We start from the raw sequence: 14,209 nt of genomic DNA on the forward strand, positions 1-14,209 counted from the left end.
TTCCTACATCGAAAACATGCATGAGAATCCCAGAAGATGGTACATCGTGTGATCGGGAAAGGTTTCTAAAACGCACCTCATTTCTCATCTCCTTGTGCTCGGGTTCGCCATTCCAGCCACTTTACTAGCAATCTCCCTCCTTGAGAATCAGCACCTTTAACCTCCTGTTCCGTACAGGTTGCAATTTGTCCTGAGGATGAACGGGAAGAGGGGGAACCAATGAGACACTAGCTCTAGGTGTGGGGACAGGCACAGGTCACTCTATTTTCCCATCAGGAAGAAGAATTAACCACAGCCTCAGCCTGCCGCCCGGGACCAGAATAGGGCCTGAAGCAATCCTGCGCTTTTGCGGCCAGCTCCCAAGAAAGCGAGTTGAAAAATGGAGCTCAGGGGCACTGCAATTCACAAACCTGCGGAGTTATAAATGATAACTCTCGTCCACAAATATATTGACGGAAGACAACAGAGAGGATTTGAAAGCAAGGCAGAATTGCAGGAAACAGATTTCAGGAGGTAGATTCGAATCGCCTTTAAAGCACGGGAAAAGCGGCAAAACCTCGACAATGATGCCCTTGGCCAAAAAGGGCGTATGCGTTTTTTCCTGAATATATTCAGGAAAAAACGCATACGCCCTTTTTGGCCAACCAAGCAACCTGGAAAGGCAAATCAGCGCTACAAAGAAGTCTCGCTTCCCATCGGTCAAAAGGGCCATGCTGAATAAAGTGTCAAAACCAGAAATGCAGGACAGGCCATGGAGAAACGGGAGCCTTGCTACGCTGATGGGCGGGATGTAAATTGCCAACAGCCACTCTGCAGAAGTGTACGGTGTGTCCTGAAACATCGAAAAAACTCAGCTTAGAGAGCATAGGGCACTTCCACTCACGGGCGTATAAATTGGGAAAACTAAAAATCAGCAAGGCACAGGCACCCCAAAGTTTAGGGCTGCTCTGTTGACAAGAACCTCCACTTCATTACACCTTAAATATCCCAGGAAAGAGAAAAATGGATAAAGAAGTTGTGGTCCTTTTGTACAATGGAATATCACTCAGCCATGAAATCAACGTCATAAGGCTAGTAGCAGCATGATGAGTGGATTTAGGTACGACGATTCTAAGTGAAATAAGTCACACAGAAAAAGACACTTATCATAAGATATCACTTATAGAGGGAATGTAAAAACCGCTACCCTTGAACTGAATTACAAAACAGAACAGAGTCACACGTTTAGAAAACACACTATGGCTGCTTAACGGGAAAGGTGAGGTGGGGTGATGCCTAAAACAAGGGTTTCAAATTAGCTCAGAGACCGTTCCATAAACCCAATATGTAATAGACAAGACCTACTCTTTGCTCAGTGATCTGGACTCAAAACCCCCTATTCACCGCCCAAGAATATATCTGACTAGTAAGAATCTTAAAACCTATGTACTGATATCCCTCTGTAAGTGAGTCAAGTGGGTGTAAAGCGGCATAAACACAGCAGTGAAAAGCAGCTAAACCCCTTTATAAAAATCAATCACTTTTAAAATCCCGTGAAACAAAGACAGTGAAAGAGAGAGAAATTCTTACAAAATTCGTTCAAGGGCTGTGATGCCACCTGGATTGACCATATCTAGACCCACAGCTGATTGAGGCATAAGGGTGGACACTCTTGGGGCTGAGAGGTTTGGTGAGGTTGGTGAGCAAATGCAGACCCTTTAGAGTAATACTGCGTGGTACCCATCCCATGGGTCCCAAATCTCCAGGTTCAAGGGCATCTTCCTACATCGAAAACATGCATGAGAATCCCAGAAGATGGTACATCGTGTGATCGGGAAAGGTTTCTAAAACGCACCTCATTTCTCATCTCCTTGTGCTCGGGATCGCCATTCCAGCCGCTTTACTAGCAATCTCCCTCCTTGAGAATCAGCACCTTTAACCTCCTGTTCCGTACAGGTTGCAATTTGTCCTGAGGATGAACGGGAAGAGGGGGAACCAATGAGACACTAGCTCTAGGTGTTGGGACAGGCACAGGTCACTCTATTTTCCCATCAGGAAGAAGAATTAACCACAGCCTCAGCCTGCCGCCCGGGACCAGAATAGGGCCTGAAGCAATCCTGCGCTTTTGCGGCCAGCTCCCAAGAAAGCGAGTTGAAAAATGGAGCTCAGGGGCACTGCAATTCACAAACCTGCAGAGTTATAAATGATAACTCTCGTCCACAAATATATTGACGGAAGACAACAGAGAGGATTTGAAAGCAAGGCAGAATTGCAGGAAACAGATTTCAGGAGGTAGATTCGAATCGCCTTTAAAGCACGGGAAAAGCGGCAAAACCTCGACAATGATGCCCTTGGCCGAAAAGGGCGTATGCGTTTTTTCCTGAATATATTCAGGAAAAAACGCATACGCCCTTTTTGGCCAACCAAGCAACCTGGAAAGGCAAATCAGCGCTACAAAGAAGTCTCGCTTCCCATCGGTCAAAAGGGCCATGCTGAATAAAGTGTCAAAACCAGAAATGCAGGACAGGCCATGGAGAAACGGGAGCCTTGCTACGCTGATGGGCGGGATGTAAATTGCCAACAGCCACTCTGCAGAAGTGTACGGTGTGTCCTGAAACATCGAAAAAACTCAGCTTAGAGAGCATAGGGCACTTCCACTCACGGGCGTATAAATTGGGAAAACTAAAAATCAGCAAGGCACAGGCACCCCAAAGTTTAGGGCTGCTCTGTTGACAAGAACCTCCACTTCGTTACACCTTAAATATCCCAGGAAAGAGAAAAATGGATAAAGAAGTTGTGGTCCTTTTGTACAATGGAATATCACTCAGTCATGAAATCAACGTCATAAGGCTAGTAGCAGCATGATGAGTGGATTTAGGTACGACGATTCTAAGTGAAATAAGTCACACAGAAAAAGACACTTATCATAAGATATCACTTATAGAGGGAATGTAAAAACCGCTACCCTTGAACTGAATTACAAAACAGAACAGAGTCACACGTTTAGAAAACACACTATGGCTGCTTAACGGGAAAGGTGAGGTGGGGTGATGCCTAAAACAAGGGTTTCAAATTAGCTCAGAAACCGTTCCATAAACCCAATATGTAATAGACAAGACCTACTCCTTGCTCAGTGATCTGGACTCAAAACCCCCTATTCACCGCCCAAGAATATATCTGACTAGTAAGAATCTTAAAACCTATGTACTGATATCCCTCTGTAAGTGAGTCAAGTGGGTGTAAAGCGGCATAAACATAGCAGTGAAAAGCAGCTAAACCCCTTTATAAAAATCAATCACTTTTAAAAACCCGTGAAACAAAGACAGTGAAAGAGAGAGAAATTCTTACAAAATTCGTTCAAGGGCTGTGATGCCACCTGGATTGACCATATCTAGACCCACAGCTGATTGAGGCATAAGGGTGGACACTCTTGGGGCTGAGAGGTTTGGTGAGGTTGGGTGAGCAAATGCAGACCCTTTAGAGTAATACTGTGTGGTACCCATTCCATGGGTCCCAAATCTCCAGGTTCAAGGGCATCTTCCTACATCGAAAACATGCATGAGAATCCCAGAAGATGGTACATCGTGTGATCGGGAAAGGTTTCTAAAACGCACCTCATTTCTCATCTCCTTGTGCTCGGGTTCGCCATTCCAGCCGCTTTACTAGCAATCTCCCTCCTTGAGAATCAGCACCTTTAACCTCCTGTTCCATACAGGTTGCAATTTGTCCTGAGGATGAACGGGAAGAGGGGGAACCAATGAGACACTAGCTCTAGGTGTGGGGACAGGCACAGGTCACTCTATTTTCCCATCAGGAAGAAGAATTAACCACAGCCTCAGCCTGCCGCCCGGGACCAGAATAGGGCCTGAAGCAATCCTGCGCTTTTGCGGCCAGCTCCCAAGAAAGCGAGTTGAAAAATGGAGCTCAGGGGCACTGCAATTCACAAACCTGCAGAGTTATAAATGATAACTCTCGTCCACAAATATATTGACGGAAGACAACAGAGAGGATTTGAAAGCAAGGCAGAATTGCAGGAAACAGATTTCAGGAGGTAGATTCGAATCGCCTTTAAAGCACGGGAAAAGCGGCAAAACCTCGACAATGATGCCCTTGGCCAAAAAGGGCGTATGCGTTTTTTCCTGAATATATTCAGGAAAAAACGCATACGCCCTTTTTGGGCAACCAAGCAACCTGGAAAGGCAAATCAGCGCTACAAAGAAGTCTCGCTTCCCATCGGTCAAAAGGGCCATGCTGAATAAAGTGTCAAAACCAGAAATGCAGGACAGGCCATGGAGAAACGGGAGCCTTGCTACGCTGATGGGCGGGATGTAAATTGCCAACAGCCACTCTGCAGAAGTGTACGGTGTGTCCTGAAACATCGAAAAAACTCAGCTTAGAGAGCATAGGGCACTTCCACTCACGGGCGTATAAATTGGGAAAACTAAAAATCAGCAAGGCACAGGCACCCCAAAGTTTAGGGCTGCTCTGTTGACAAGAACCTCCACTTCGTTACACCTTAAATATCCCAGGAAAGAGAAAAATGGATAAAGAAGTTGTGGTCCTTTTGTACAATGGAATATCACTCAGCCATGAAATCAACGTCATAAGGCTAGTAGCAGCATGATGAGTGGATTTAGGTACGACGATTCTAAGTGAAATAAGTCACACAGAAAAAGACACTTATCATAAGATATCACTTATAGAGGGAATGTAAAAACCGCTACCCTTGAACTGAATTACAAAACAGAACAGAGTCACACGTTTAGAAAACACACTATGGCTGCTTAACGGGAAAGGTGAGGTGGGGTGATGCCTAAAACAAGGGTTTCAAATTAGCTCAGAAACCGTTCCATAAACCCAATATGTAATAGACAAGACCTACTCCTTGCTCAGTGATCTGGACTCAAAACCCCCTATTCACCGCCCAAGAATATATCTGACTAGTAAGAATCTTAAAACCTATGTACTGATATCCCTCTGTAAGTGAGTCAAGTGGGTGTAAAGCGGCATAAACACAGCAGTGAAAAGCAGCTAAACCCCTTTATAAAAATCAATCACTTTTAAAATCCCGTGAAACAAAGACAGTGAAAGAGAGAGAAATTCTTACAAAATTCGTTCAAGGGCTGTGATGCCACCTGGATTGACCATATCTAGACCCACAGCTGATTGAGGCATAAGGGTGGACACTCTTGGGGCTGAGAGGTTTGGTGAGGTTGGTGAGCAAATGCAGACCCTTTAGAGTAATACTGCGTGGTACCCATCCCATGGGTCCCAAATCTCCAGGTTCAAGGGCATCTTCCTACATCGAAAACATGCATGAGAATCCCAGAAGATGGTACATCGTGTGATCGGGAAAGGTTTCTAAAACGCACCTCATTTCTCATCTCCTTGTGCTCGGGATCGCCATTCCAGCCGCTTTACTAGCAATCTCCCTCCTTGAGAATCAGCACCTTTAACCTCCTGTTCCGTACAGGTTGCAATTTGTCCTGAGGATGAACGGGAAGAGGGGGAACCAATGAGACACTAGCTCTAGGTGTTGGGACAGGCACAGGTCACTCTATTTTCCCATCAGTAAGAAGAATTAACCACAGCCTCAGCCTGCCGCCCGGGACCAGAATAGGGCCTGAAGCAATCCTGCGCTTTTGCGGCCAGCTCCCAAGAAAGCGAGTTGAAAAATGGAGCTCAGGGGCACTGCAATTCACAAACCTGCAGAGTTATAAATGATAACTCTCGTCCACAAATATATTGACGGAAGACAACAGAGAGGATTTGAAAGCAAGGCAGAATTGCAGGAAACAGATTTCAGGAGGTAGATTCGAATCGCCTTTAAAGCACGGGAAAAGCGGCAAAACCTCGACAATGATGCCCTTGGCCGAAAAGGGCGTATGCGTTTTTTTCTGAATATATTCAGGAAAAAACGCATACGCCCTTTTTGGCCAACCAAGCAACCTGGAAAGGCAAATCAGCGCTACAAAGAAGTCTCGCTTCCCATCGGTCAAAAGGGCCATGCTGAATAAAGTGTCAAAACCAGAAATGCAGGACAGGCCATGGAGAAACGGGAGCCTTGCTACGCTGATGGGCGGGATGTAAATTGCCAACAGCCACTCTGCAGAAGTGTACAGTGTGTCCTGAAACATCGAAAAAACTCAGCTTAGAGAGCATAGGGCACTTCCACTCACGGGCGTATAAATTGGGAAAACTAAAAATCAGCAAGGCACAGGCACCCCAAAGTTTAGGGCTGCTCTGTTGACAAGAACCTCCACTTCGTTACACCTTAAATATCCCAGGAAAGAGAAAAATGGATAAAGAAGTTGTGGTCCTTTTGTACAATGGAATATCACTCAGTCATGAAATCAACGTCATAAGGCTAGTAGCAGCATGATGAGTGGATTTAGGTACGACGATTCTAAGTGAAATAAGTCACACAGAAAAAGACACTTATCATAAGATATCACTTATAGAGGGAATGTAAAAACCGCTACCCTTGAACTGAATTACAAAACAGAACAGAGTCACACGTTTAGAAAACACAGTATGGCTGCTTAACGGGAAAGGTGAGGTGGGGTGATGCCTAAAACAAGGGTTTCAAATTAGCTCAGAGACCGTTCCATAAACCCAATATGTAATAGACAAGACCTACTCCTTGCTCAGTGATCTGGACTCAAAACCCCCTATTCACCGCCCAAGAATATATCTGACTAGTAAGAATCTTAAAACCTATGTACTGATATCCCTCTGTAAGTGAGTCAAGTGGGTGTAAAGCGGCATAAACACAGCAGTGAAAAGCAGCTAAACCCCTTTATAAAAATCAATCACTTTTAAAAACCCGTGAAACAAAGACAGTGAAAGAGAGAGAAATTCTTACAAAATTCGTTCAAGGGCTGTGATGCCACCTGGATTGACCATATCTAGACCCACAGCTGATTGAGGCATAAGGGTGGACACTCTTGGGGCTGAGAGGTTTGGTGAGGTTGGGTGAGCAAATGCAGACCCTTTAGAGTAATACTGTGTGGTACCCATTCCATGGGTCCCAAATCTCCAGGTTCAAGGGCATCTTCCTACATCGAAAACATGCATGAGAATCCCAGAAGATGGTACATCGTGTGATCGGGAAAGGTTTCTAAAACGCACCTCATTTCTCATCTCCTTGTGCTCGGGTTCGCCATTCCAGCCGCTTTACTAGCAATCTCCCTCCTTGAGAATCAGCACCTTTAACCTCCTGTTCCATACAGGTTGCAATTTGTCCTGAGGATGAACGGGAAGAGGGGGAACCAATGAGACACTAGCTCTAGGTGTTGGGACAGGCACAGGTCACTCTATTTTCCCATCAGGAAGAAGAATTAACCACAGCCTCAGCCTGCCGCCCGGGACCAGAATAGGGCCTGAAGCAATCCTGCGCTTTTGCGGCCAGCTCCCAAGAAAGCGAGTTGAAAAATGGAGCTCAGGGGCACTGCAATTCACAAACCTGCAGAGTTATAAATGATAACTCTCGTCCACAAATATATTGACGGAAGACAACAGAGAGGATTTGAAAGCAAGGCAGAATTGCAGGAAACAGATTTCAGGAGGTAGATTCGAATCGCCTTTAAAGCACGGGAAAAGCGGCAAAACCTCGACAATGATGCCCGTGGCCAAAAAGGGCGTATGCGTTTTTTCCTGAATATATTCAGGAAAAAACGCATACGCCCTTTTTGGCCAACCAAGCAACCTGGAAAGGCAAATCAGCGCTACAAAGAAGTCTCGCTTCCCATCGGTCAAAAGGGCCATGCTGAATAAAGTGTCAAAACCAGAAATGCAGGACAGGCCATGGAGAAACGGGAGCCTTGCTACGCTGATGGGCGGGATGTAAATTGCCAACAGCCACTCTGCAGAAGTGTACGGTGTGTCCTGAAACATCGAAAAAACTCAGCTTAGAGAGCATAGGGCACTTCCACTCACGGGCGTATAAATTGGGAAAACTAAAAATCAGCAAGGCACAGGCACCCCAAAGTTTAGGGCTGCTCTGTTGACAAGAACCTCCACTTCGTTACACCTTAAATATCCCAGGAAAGAGAAAAATGGATAAAGAAGTTGTGGTCCTTTTGTACAATGGAATATCACTCAGCCATGAAATCAACGTCATAAGGCTAGTAGCAGCATGATGAGTGGATTTAGGTACGACGATTCTAACTGAAATAAGTCACACAGAAAAAGACACTTATCATAAGATATCACTTATAGAGGGAATGTAAAAACCGCTACCCTTGAACTGAATTACAAAACAGAACAGAGTCACACGTTTAGAAAACACACTATGGCTGCTTAACGGGAAAGGTGAGGTGGGGTGATGCCTAAAACAAGGGTTTCAAATTAGCTCAGAGACCGTTCCATAAACCCAATATGTAATAGACAAGACCTACTCCTTGCTCAGTGATCTGGACTCAAAACCCCCTATTCACCGCCCAAGAATATATCTGACTAGTAAGAATCTTAAAACCTATGTACTGATATCCCTCTGTAAGTGAGTCAAGTGGGTGTAAAGCGGCATAAACACAGCAGTGAAAAGCAGCTAAACCCCTTTATAAAAATCAATCACTTTTAAAAACCCGTGAAACAAAGACAGTGAAAGAGAGAGAAATTCTTACAAAATTCGTTCAAGGGCTGTGATGCCACCTGGATTGACCATATCTAGACCCACAGCTGATTGAGGCATAAGGGTGGACACTCTTGGGGTTGAGAGGTTTGGTGAGGTTGGGTGAGCAAATGCAGACCCTTTAGAGTAATACTGCGTGGTACCCATCCCATGGGTCCCAAATCTCCAGGTTCAAGGGCATCTTCCTACATCGAAAACATGCATGAGAATCCCAGAAGATGGTACACCGTGTGATCGGGAAAGGTTTCTAAAACGCACCTCATTTCTCATCTCCTTGTGCTCGGGTTCGCCATTCCAGCCGCTTTACTAGCAATCTCCCTCCTTGAGAATCAGCACCTTTAACCTCCTGTTCCGTACAGGTTGCAATTGGTCCTGAGGATGAACGGGAAGAGGGGGAACCAATGAGACACTAGCTCTAGGTGTGGGGACAGGCACAGGTCACTCTATTTTCCCATCAGGAAGAAGAATTAACCACAGCCTCAGCCTGCCGCCCGGGACCAGAATAGGGCCTGAAGCAATCCTGCGCTTTTGCGGCCAGCTCCCAAGAAAGCGAGTTGAAAAATGGAGCTCAGGGGCACTGCAATTCACAAACCTGCGGAGTTATAAATGATAACTCTCGTCCACAAATATATTGACGGAAGACAACAGAGAGGATTTGAAAGCAAGGCAGAATTGCAGGAAACAGATTTCAGGAGGTAGATTCGAATCGCCTTTAAAGCACGGGAAAAGCGGCAAAACCTCGACAATGATGCCCTTGGCCAAAAAGGGCGTATGCGTTTTTTCCTGAATATATTCAGGAAAAAACGCATACGCCCTTTTTAGCCAACCAAGCAACCTGGAAAGGCAAATCAGCGCTACAAAGAAGTCTCGCTTCCCATCGGTCAAAAGGGCCATGCTGAATAAAGTGTCAAAACCAGAAATGCAGGACAGGCCATGGAGAAACGGGAGCCTTGCTACGCTGATGGGCGGGATGTAAATTGCCAACAGCCACTCTGCAGAAGTGTACGGTGTGTCCTGAAACATCGAAAAAACTCAGCTTAGAGAGCATAGGGCACTTCCACTCACGGGCGTATAAATTGGGAAAACTAAAAATCAGCAAGGCACAGGCACCCCAAAGTTTAGGGCTGCTCTGTTGACAAGAACCTCCACTTCGTTACACCTTAAATATCCCAGGAAAGAGAAAAATGGATAAAGAAGTTGTGGTCCTTTTGTACAATGGAATATCACTCAGCCATGAAATCAACGTCATAAGGCTAGTAGCAGCATGATGAGTGGATTTAGGTACGACGATTCTAAGTGAAATAAGTCACACAGAAAAAGACACTTATCATAAGATATCACTTATAGAGGGAATGTAAAAACCGCTACCCTTGAACTGAATTACAAAACAGAACAGAGTCACACGTTTAGAAAACACACTATGGCTGCTTAACGGGAAAGGTGAGGTGGGGTGATGCCTAAAACAAGGGTTTCAAATTAGCTCAGAGACCGTTCCATAAACCCAATATGTAATAGACAAGACCTACTCCTTGCTCAGTGATCTGGACTCAAAACCCCCTATTCACCGCCCAAGAATATATCTGACTAGTAAGAATCTTAAAACCTATGTACTGATATCCCTCTGTAAGTGAGTCAAGTGGGTGTAAAGCGGCATAAACACAGCAGTGAAAAGCAGCTAAACCCCTTTATAAAAATCAATCACTTTTAAAAACCCGTGAAACAAAGACAGTGAAAGAGAGAGAAATTCTTACAAAATTCGTTCAAGGGCTGTGATGCCACCTGGATTGACCATATCTAGACCCACAGCTGATTGAGGCATAAGGGTGGACACTCTTGGGGTTGAGAGGTTTGGTGAGGTTGGGTGAGCAAATGCAGACCCTTTAGAGTAATACTGCGTGGTACCCATCCCATGGGTCCCAAATCTCCAGGTTCAAGGGCAACTTCCTACATCGAAAACATGCATGAGAATCCCAGAACATGGTACACCGTGTGATCGGGAAAGGTTTCTAAAACGCACCTCATTTCTCATCTCCTTGTGCTCGGGTTCGCCATTACAGCCGCTTTACTAGCAATCTCCCTCCTTGAGAATCAGCACCTTTAACCTCCTGTTCCGTACAGGTTGCAATTTGTCCTGAGGATGAACGGGAAGAGGGGGAACCAATGAGACACTAGCTCTAGGTGTGGGGACAGGCACAGGTCACTCTATTTTCCCATCAGGAAGAAGAATTAACCACAGCCTCAGCCTGCCGCCCGGGACCAGAATAGGGCCTGAAGCAATCCTGCGCTTTTGCGGCCAGCTCCCAAGAAAGCGAGTTGAAAAATGGAGCTCAGGGGCACTGCAATTCACAAACCTGCAGAGTTATAAATGATAACTCTCGTCCACAAATATATTGACGGAAGACAACAGAGAGGATTTGAAAGCAAGGCAGAATTGCAGGAAACAGATTTCAGGAGGTAGATTCGAATCGCCTTTAAAGCACGGGAAAAGCGGCAAAACCTCGACAATGATGCCCTTGGCCAAAAAGGGCGTATGCGTTTTTTCCTGAATATATTCAGGAAAAAACGCATACGCCCTTTTTGGCCAACCAAGCAACCTGGAAAGGCAAATCAGCGCTACAAAGAAGTCTCGCTTCCCATCGGTCAAAAGGGCCATGCTGAATAAAGTGTCAAAACCAGAAATGCAGGACAGGCCATGGAGAAACGGGAGCCTTGCTACGCTGATGGGCGGGATGTAAATTGCCAACAGCCACTCTGCAGAAGTGTACGGTGTGTCCTGAAACATCGAAAAAACTCAGCTTAGAGAGCATAGGGCACTTCCACTCACGGGCGTATAAATTGGGAAAACTAAAAATCAGCAAGGCACAGGCACCCCAAAGTTTAGGGCTGCTCTGTTGACAAGAACCTCCACTTCGTTACACCTTAAATATCCCAGGAAAGAGAAAAATGGATAAAGAAGTTGTGGTCCTTTTGTACAATGGAATATCACTCAGCCATGAAATCAACGTCATAAGGCTAGTAGCAGCATGATGAGTGGATTTAGGTACGACGATTCTAAGTGAAATAAGTCACACAGAAAAAGACACTTATCATAAGATATCACTTATAGAGGGAATGTAAAAACCGCTACCCTTGAACTGAATTACAAAACAGAACAGAGTCACACGTTTAGAAAACACACTATGGCTGCTTAACAGGAAAGGTGAGGTGGGGTGATGCCTAAAACAAGGGTTTCAAATTAGCTCAGAGACCGTTCCATAAACCCAATATGTAATAGACAAGACCTACTCCTTGCTCAGTGATCTGGACTCAAAACCCCCTATTCACCGCCCAAGAATATATCTGACTAGTAAGAATCTTAAAACCTATGTACTGATATCCCTCTGTAAGTGAGTCAAGTGGGTGTAAAGCGCCATAAACACAGCAGTGAAAAGCAGCTAAACCCCTTTATAAAAATCAATCACTTTTAAAAACCCGTGAAACAAAGACAGTGAAAGAGAGAGAAATTCTTACAAAATTCGTTCAAGGGCTGTGATGCCACCTGGATTGACCATATCTAGACCCACAGCTGATTGAGGCATAAGGGTGGACACTCTTGGGGCTGAGAGGTTTGGTGAGGTTGGGTGAGCAAATGCAGACCCTTTAGAGTAATACTGCGTGGTACCCATCCCATGGGTCCCAAATCTCCAGGTTCAAGGGCATCTTCCTACATCGAAAACATGCATGAGAATCCCAGAAGATGGTACATCGTGTGATCGGGAAAGGTTTCTAAAACGCACCTCATTTCTCATCTCCTTGTGCTCGGGTTCGCCATTCCAGCCACTTTACTAGCAATCTCCCTCCTTGAGAATCAGCACCTTTAACCTCCTGTTCCGTACAGGTTGCAATTTGTCCTGAGGATGAACGGGAAGAGGGGGAACCAATGAGACACTAGCTCTAGGTGTGGGGACAGGCACAGGTCACTCTATTTTCCCATCAGGAAGAAGAATTAACCACAGCCTCAGCCTGCCGCCCGGGACCAGAATAGGGCCTGAAGCAATCCTGCGCTTTTGCGGCCAGCTCCCAAGAAAGCGAGTTGAAAAATGGAGCTCAGGGGCACTGCAATTCACAAACCTGCGGAGTTATAAATGATAACTCTCGTCCACAAATATATTGACGGAAGACAACAGAGAGGATTTGAAAGCAAGGCAGAATTGCAGGAAACAGATTTCAGGAGGTAGATTCGAATCGCCTTTAAAGCACGGGAAAAGCGGCAAAACCTCGACAATGATGCCCTTGGCCAAAAAGGGCGTATGCGTTTTTTCCTGAATATATTCAGGAAAAAACGCATACGCCCTTTTTGGCCAACCAAGCAACCTGGAAAGGCAAATCAGCGCTACAAAGAAGTCTCGCTTCCCATCGGTCAAAAGGGCCATGCTGAATAAAGTGTCAAAACCAGAAATGCAGGACAGGCCATGGAGAAACGGGAGCCTTGCTACGCTGATGGGCGGGATGTAAATTGCCAACAGCCACTCTGCAGAAGTGTACGGTGTGTCCTGAAACATCGAAAAAACTCAGCTTAGAGAGCATAGGGCACTTCCACTCACGGGCGTATAAATTGGGAAAACTAAAAATCAGCAAGGCACAGGCACCCCAAAGTTTAGGGCTGCTCTGTTGACAAGAACCTCCACTTCATTACACCTTAAATATCCCAGGAAAGAGAAAAATGGATAAAGAAGTTGTGGTCCTTTTGTACAATGGAATATCACTCAGCCATGAAATCAACGTCATAAGGCTAGTAGCAGCATGATGAGTGGATTTAGGTACGACGATTCTAAGTGAAATAAGTCACACAGAAAAAGACACTTATCATAAGATATCACTTATAGAGGGAATGTAAAAACCGCTACCCTTGAACTGAATTACAAAACAGAACAGAGTCACACGTTTAGAAAACACACTATGGCTGCTTAACGGGAAAGGTGAGGTGGGGTGATGCATAAAACAAGGGTTTCAAATTAGCTCAGAGACCGTTCCATAAACCCAATATGTAATAGACAAGACCTACTCTTTGCTCAGTGATCTGGACTCAAAACCCCCTATTCACCGCCCAAGAATATATCTGACTAGTAAGAATCTTAAAACCTATGTACTGATATCCCTCTGTAAGTGAGTCAAGTGGGTGTAAAGCCGCATAAACACAGCAGTGAAAAGCAGCTAAACCACTTTATAAAAATCAATCACTTTTAAAAACCCGTGAAACAAAGACAGTGAAAGAGAGAGAAATTCTTACAAAATTCGTTCAAGGGCTGTGATGCCACCTGGATTGACCATATCTAGACCCACAGCTGATTGAGGCATAAGGGTGGACACTCTTGGGGTTGAGAGGTTTGGTGAGGTTGGGTGAGCAAATGCAGACCCTTTAGAGTAATACTGCGTGGTACCCATCCCATGGGTCCCAAATCTCCAGGTTCAAGGGCATCTTCCTACATCGAAAACATGCATGAGAATCCCAGAAGATGGTACACCGTGTAATCGGGAAAGGTTTCTAAAACGCACCTCATTTCTCATCTCCTTGTGCTCGGGTTCGCCATTCCAGCCGCTTTACTAGCAATCTCCCTC

The sequence above is a fragment of the Balaenoptera borealis genome (genome assembly GCF_965194805.1).
Source record: "Balaenoptera borealis genome assembly, chromosome: 2".
NCBI lineage: Eukaryota > Metazoa > Chordata > Mammalia > Artiodactyla > Balaenopteridae > Balaenoptera > Balaenoptera borealis.